The sequence below is a fragment of the Prionailurus bengalensis genome, chromosome A3 (genome assembly GCF_016509475.1).
Source record: "Prionailurus bengalensis isolate Pbe53 chromosome A3, Fcat_Pben_1.1_paternal_pri, whole genome shotgun sequence".
Lineage (NCBI taxonomy): Eukaryota > Metazoa > Chordata > Mammalia > Carnivora > Felidae > Prionailurus > Prionailurus bengalensis.
The window spans coordinates 86,134,603-86,142,238 of record NC_057354.1 but is presented as its reverse complement, the minus strand read 5'-3'; positions in this window follow the sequence as shown (position 1 = coordinate 86,142,238).

The following is a 7,636-nucleotide window of genomic DNA, read 5'->3' as shown; positions in this document are numbered from 1 at the left end:
TTAAATGGAATACTCCACATAAACTGGTTATACCACGTCTAATGTACCGCTAAAGCTTACATTTTAGCACTAGTAATAAAAAAATACAATTAGTCAAAATGATAGCTAATCATGCATGATAAGTTGTCAAGATTTACCACCATCATCCTTGTTATGATAATTATTAAGAGGATGAGTTTTGGTATAAAGCAAACCAGCTTCTGAGTCTCTGTCTACCACTTACCACCTCTGTGCCCTTTTCCTCCTATGCAAATAGGAGCAACAATCACCCTCAGAAGACTGAGCGAGGATAAAGGGAGGTCAAGTTAAAAACAAAAAAGTAAAAGCTTAGGGCCTGGCTAATAGTTAAGTGTTCAATAAACAGGGAGTTGCTCAAAGAGAGAGCTCAGCGACAGAAGTCTCTTCTCCTCTGGGAGGAAAGAGTTCAGGGACCCTTTTTCTCTGACAGTGTCTTTTTGTTCATTTTGAGTTGTTTTGTAGACACAGGACTGCAATCCCGAGGCCATCAGTCAATCAACCAATCCTGACCAAGCCAGAGGTTCTCAGACCTTCTCAGTTCACGGTGCTATTAGTTTCTCAGTAAGTGGTTCTCCGTGTCCCTGGGCCAAAAGAACTACCTAATGGCACCATTTATTGAGTAGTTAAGTACAAACAAACTAGTAAGCATTTATTTATTTATCTAATAATGCAGTAGCTGTTTGGGAAAAAAAATGCTCATACATTGGAACAAAAACAATACTATTTTTAATTTCACTTTTAAATCACCACAATCACTAGCGGGCTGTGCTCTTGTTGGGCACTGTCTGCTTTCCCAAACCTTGGCATGAGCTCGGACCCACCACCCCCGTTTGCTGTTCCACATTGATTTTGTGCAACTCTCGCATTTTGTCACAGCAACAGCCAAAAACCAAGGTTCAAAAATGATGTCATTGATGTCATCGAAAGGAATGCAGATGATATGACATTGAAACTGTGCACTACCTCCAGCTGGCAGTCTGCTCTGGGTCCCACAGATGTTGAGGATCACTGTGTTTCCCTCAGACAGGTAAGATATTGTGGTGCCCTGTGGATTTCTTGCAACTCCGAGGGCAGGGTGCCTCAGCACACAGTTTGGGAACCACCAGTTGGGTCAGTTGCCATGTGCCAGGTACTCTGCCAGCACTGGATCTAATGCATGAACCAGATGGATACAGTCTGTGCCCCATGATTCTTACACGTTACTGGATGAGACCAACATTAATCAAAGAATCTTACCAAAAAGTCCACTATTACAAACCAAGCGCAGTGAAGTGAAACCAGCCTGTTCCTGGCTGGGCCTTGTGTTCAGACCTGAGAGGAGACTCTGTCCTCATTTGATTCCAGCAGGTATTTCCTTTGGCAGCTACAAACCTACAGTTGTACTCAGCACCATCCGTCCTAAACAATGACTTGGACAGAGAAGAAAACTGGTGTGCCTAGAACTAGGAAATTAAAAATAGCAATGTCAGCTTTACTGAGATGCATCTGGTGGGGTCAAGGATACTCTACCTACCTCAACATTATCTCATTACCCCCGGTTCTCAGGGAAGACATTCAGAGGGGAATAATCACTATTTCAACAAGGCTTTTGCAACAAGTCTACAGGTCTGGCCAGGGTGCATGTCTGGGCCTCTTAGGATGGATGCCTTTTGTCCAGGTCCTGGACAGGCTAAAGCTTACATCCTGGAAGCAGGCTGTCTGGCATCTCGAGCCCTTGTACACTAGGCTCTTGCCCTCTTCTCTAGGTCTGTAGTTTGGTGGGGTTTTTTTGTTTGTTTGTTTTGTTTTTTAATTTTTTTTCAACGTTTTTTATTTATTTTTGGGACAGAGAGAAAGAGAGCATGAACGGGAGAGGGGCAGAGAGAGAAGGAGACACAGAATCGGAAACAGGCTCCAGGCTCCGAGCCATTAGCCCAGAGCCTGACGCGGGGCTCGAACTCACGGACCGAGAGATCATGACCTGGCTGAAGTCGGACGCTTAACCGACTGCACCACCCAGGCGCCCCTAGGTCTGTAGTTTTTAAATTCACAATGTATAAGGAGCTGAAGAGGCGAGGGAAGGCCCCAGGTCTCTCTTACCAAACTACTTGTGTGCAGTAATGACTCAGAAGACAATGCTGCAGAGGAGAGTTTTGACCTGAGCTTCTCAGTCCCTCTTTCTAGGCCCACCAAAATTATTTTCACCCTGAGCTCCAACTCTCCTCCGGTTGATGGAGAGACATGAACCTAGAGCTCCCACTAGTGGCAAGAGGAGGCCACCACCCTTGCCTGACTGGCCATTTGTTTCTTCCCTCGTTCTTATTCAGTTTACCAGCTAGGCTGATGGTCTATCAGAAATATTCAAAAATGCCGCCTTCACTTTTCTGTGGACATTTTCCTAAATGTTGGCAGTTTTCTATAGACCTTCAGGGAACAATGGATGGCTCCAGGCTTTTATGAATGTCACTTCCATTGTTGACCCCCAAAGCCAAAGCTACTAGGAGTAAAGTATAAAGTCACCGTATCCCTACCACCTCCCCTCTCTTCCCTTCTTTTTATGGGGACTGTTCAGAATCAAGACATGTGGAGTTTGCACACACACACACACACACACACAACTAGGCTAGCCCTGCCTTCCACCAGCAGGGAGATAGGTAGGGCTGCTGGGGGGGTCTGCAATGAGTGGCTTAGGAAAGCTCCACTCAGGGATTAAGAAAAGTACTTCCCCCACCCCCTCCTTTTCTTGTTGATGCTTCTTCATAGGTCTGTTTTTTCTCAGTGTCAGGGTGGTGAGATTGGCAGGGAGCAGGAAGGGGCCAAGGAGGCCGCCCAGCCTTCTCAGAGTACAGGCTGCAAACCCACCTCTAGCCCAGGGACCAAGGGCCTGGTGCTGCCATGATGTCCAGCCCAGGACACAGGGGGATTAAACCGTAGTTTGGGCCAAAACTTTGGTAGAAATAAAGAATGTGCTCTTGTCTGGCACATCCCCGCAAACCTACCACAGTAAGAACTGGGTAAGTATAAGTTCAGCATTCAGGGTTCCTGGGCCAAGTTAGATACCGCCTCATTACAGCTAACCAATAAAAGTATTAATAATAATAGTTTAATAAATAATCTAATAAAAATTATGTTTATCATCATTTAAAGCCAGGTTTCCTGACCCCCATTCAGTGCCCTTTTCACCGCACACATGGGTCAGCAAGATTTTAGAGTTCTACTCCTACTGATCTTCTGTGTAGAAAATTTTAAACAAAATGCAACAATAACAGTTTCTAGTTATGAACATATTGAAATTTTTACTGATTTGCAGAAATTGTGAGAGATAAGGATGTCTCTTCATTGGAGATCTAAGTGATGATACTTTTTAAATGTTACCAAGTATTGTGGGCTGAATTGCGCCTTCCTCCCCATTCACGTTGGTATCTTAACCTCCAGTACTTTAAAATGTGACTGCAGGGGCACCTGGGTGGCGCAGTCGGTTAAGCGTCCGACTTCAGCCAGGTCATGATCTCGCGGTCCGGGAGTTCGAGCCCCGTGTCAGGCTCTGGGCTGATGGCTCAGAGCCTGGAGCCTGTTTCCGATTCTGTGTCTCCCTCTCTCTCTGCCCCTCCCCCGTTCATGCTCTGTCTCTCTCTGTCCCAAAAATAAATAAATGTTGAAAAAAAAATTTTTTTAATGTGACTGCATTCGAAGACAAGGCTTTAAGAGGTGATTAAGGTAAAATGAGGTCATACGGGTCATTGGACATTAATCCAATATGACTGGTGTCCTTATAAGTAGAAAATGTCAGAACACAGACAGACACAGAGGAAAGGCCATGTGAGGACCCAGGGAGAGGGTGGCCTCTGGGGGCCAAGGAGAGAGACCTCAGAGAAAAGCAGCTCTGCTGACACCTCAGTCTCAGACTTCCCACCTCCAGGACTGTGAGGAAGTAAATAACCCATCGGGTCCATGGTCCTCTGTTATGGCAGTCCCAGAAAACCAATGCACCAACGTTGGGAGTTTTTCATCACCAATGATGATGTCAAGTCAAAATAATACCATTGAATAGAGTAGAACTGGGATTCAAATTCAGGTAATTCTCTTTCTGGAGACTTTCCATATATGGCAAATGTTATTAATTGTTTACCACCTAGGGCTGCTTTGAAACAATGACTTTCAAAATAATGGTTTTTAAAAGGCTATTTTTTTTTTTAATTTCAGAGAGAGAGAGAGAGAGAGAACATGAGCTGGGGAGGAGCAGAGAGAGAGAGAGAGAGAGAGATTCCCAAGCAAGTTCTGCATTGTCAGTGCAGAGCCCAGTGTGGGGGCTCACTCTCATGAACTGTGAGATCATGACCTGAACAGAAATCAAGAGTTGGATGCTTAACCGACTGAGCCACCCAGGCGCCTCTAAAGAGTTATCTTAAGATGGACTTCTTAGAAAATCTCTTGAGATCTAAGAATCCTCTTATCCCCTCTGTCTCTGAGTTTTTACCTAGTTACTTACAACAAGGGTGGCGGGCCTGAACTTCCTTGTTCTCAACGTGCTATGCTGCCATTTCTGCTCCACTGAGGCTGTCTGTTGGAGAGTCTGCTGGAAGCTCCTTGGTGTGAGCTGATAACTTCCCGCTGTGGGCTGGCTCAGCCCTGAGGTGCTGGGCTTAGTGAGCTGGCTGTACCTCTGTGTGGAGGAAAGTTCCCCCTGGGTGAGTAGTCTGGCCCATGGCTTCAGGGGCAGAGTGTGGGCAGAGTGGGAGCTGCCCTCATGCCCTCAGCTGTACAGCTGCACAGGGCTGCAGCGCTCACCCCCAGTTCCACATGGCAAGCTCCTTCTGCCTTCTGTGGGGGTGGGGAGGGGGGTGGTTTCTAACCATTGCCCCACCCAATCCCACCCCTGGCCAGACCTTCAGTTCAGTGGTCCTGGAAGAGGGCTCGGCCTTGCCTTGTACACTGTGTGTGTCTCTCCGTCAGGTGTAAACTTACTTATGTTGTTGCCTCCCTCTTCGCTTCACTCTGGTTTCTAGTAAATCTCTGTTTCTGGTTGGCCGGCTTGGCTATTAATATGTGAAAGCAGACTACTTTGTCAAAAGCCAATTTGTCAGATGAGCATTTCACCCAATTACTGGAGATTTTTTGAAGCATTAACATTGCCCTAAACCTGCCCCAGCTCTGTCTCTAACCCTAGAAACTGTCAGAAAAATGTTTTCCTCCAAATGGGAGACAATTAGCAGAGCCACAGTCAAAGGCAGGAGCAAAAGCAGAAGCAATTTACTTTGTTGTGAAAAGGGAATATGACTATCTAGCTCAGGGAGATTTGTTAGGATTAACTCAGTTAATACAAATAAAGCACTTAGAATAGTCTGGCAGGCGATATTCAGCACCCAATGTTAGCAATTATTACTAACAATTTTTACTTCTAATTTTTCATGTGCATTTAAATTATAGGAATTAAACCATATGCTAGATGAAAAATAAAGATAATAATTTAGGGGCACCTGGCTGGCTCAGTCAGTAGAGCGTCCAACTCCTAGATCCCAAGATCATGATTTCAAGCCCCCATGTTGGGCATGGAGCCTACTTAAAAACAAAACAAAGCAAAACAAATTTAAATGGGAATGTTGGGAAAGAGGATGGATAGAAATCACTAGGGCCAGTTCAGTGGTCCATACCTTTGGTTTCATCATTTACCTGGGGATGGGAAAAGTGGCTGGAGACTGAGTTTAATCACCAATGGCCAATGACTTAATCAGCCATGTCTATGTAATGAAACCCCTGTAAAACCACCAAAGAACAGGGTTCAGAAAGCTTTGAAGTTGGTGAACACGTGGGGACGTTAAAGCTCCGTGCCACTCTCCCCGTTTTTTGCCCTAGAGTTACATCATTTTATAATAAAACAGTAGTCTAATAAGTAAAACGTTTCTGAATTTTGTGAGCCACTCTAGCAAACTAATCAAACTGGAGGAGGAATTCGAGGGAACTTCTGATCTATAAGCAGTTGGTCAGAAGGTGACAAGCTGGACTCCCAACTGGCATCTGAAATATCTGGGGCAAGGGGGACTCTTGCAGGACCGAGCTCTTAACCTGTGGGGTCTGATGCTGTTTCCAGGTAGATAGTGTCAGACTTGAGATAATTGCTTGGCTATGTTGGGGAAAACACACATTGGACATACTAATTTCAAAAGTGTTCAAATGAAAAAAAAATGTGTCTCAGAAATAAGACATTACCTACGAGTCTGAGCAAATTACTTAACCTCTCAAAGTCTCAGTTTCCTTATCTGTAAAATGGAGATAAGGCTAGCAACCACCTCATAGTTTCCTGTGAGAATTAATTAGACATTGCAGGTAAAGCAGAGTATATCATGCTTCAGGAATAGAAAGCACTCAATAAGTGTATTTTTTAAATGTCTCTAGTTAAATGTAGTTCTTCTAAAACACTTACCTGCAGGAGGAAGAACTGGTGTTGTAACATTTTGCTGTATCATAGTGCAGTTTGCTTGTGGTAAGTAAAGATATCATTGGCAACATAGCTCTCCAGATTCTAGAGATCAGCTTTCTCAAGACTGGTGTGGCAGCTACCAGATGCTGTGTGATTTTCATGTATTTTATTTCTCCAGTAACCCTCAAATTCTTTGGGAGATAGATTCCAATACGCTCAGAAGAGTAAGAAAGACACACAAGAGTGACTGTCAGCGACTAAATAAATAAGTAGCATGAATAGCAAGCCAAACAATTGATGTGCACCTAATTGACTCCAACCGAGTCTATGAAACCCTATGTAGGAAATCTTAATGAAGGCTGTAGCTTGAATTCTGAGGGTATTAGTTTTGCATTTTAACAGTTCAGTAAACTCAGTATTGCAGAGCATGGTGTTGGCCGTTTCTGATTGGGGTTGGTTTTCCATTGAAGGTAATATCCAGCCCTAAAATAGACACAGTACGTAATCCAAACCACCTGCTTCCTGGTAATCAAGTTCAAGTTCCCACAGAATGTGTCTGATGTCCACCCAGCCAGCTGAGCTGGGCCACGTGCTCATCTAGCTCTTTCCCTAAAAGGACACCGACTGGCAAACCACTGTCTTCTTTCACAGTCAGGAAAGAGTGACTTCTAAGGAAAATAAAGGCTTTCGTACCTTAGCTGGAAATAAGTAATAACAAAATGCAAGAAGCAGAGAGGGCCAGTCCAAGTAAATGCATCATTAGATGGGCCTCGTCTCCCAAGGAGTCATGTATTGACACTTGCTCTGCTCGCTGATCTACTGGCAGTGTTTTGAAAACAATCAGACCACATGAAACAAGCTGAAGACATTCCAGTGCCTTCTTGCTCAGAAGCTGCAAGCCTCCAGGCAGAATGGGCTCTTTGAGGCTGTAAACATCCACAGGGCAGAGCCTATATTTAACTTACCACACATCTTAAGATACGGAAAGGATGGAGAATTGTGTCTTTATTTCCTCCCACCAATACCACCTCTTTCGCGTAGAAGCCCTAAAGTTTCTACATGGAATAGGAAGAGGTTTTTCTCTCTCTTAAAGGATTCAGTGGCAGTACATCCTTCAAGTTATCCAATAAGCCCACTTGAGGGCCCTTCTAAGCTCATGGAAAGAGAAAAATTCTCTCTAAATGGAAAGGAGAGAGGAGAATATGTGAGGCACTCACTCCT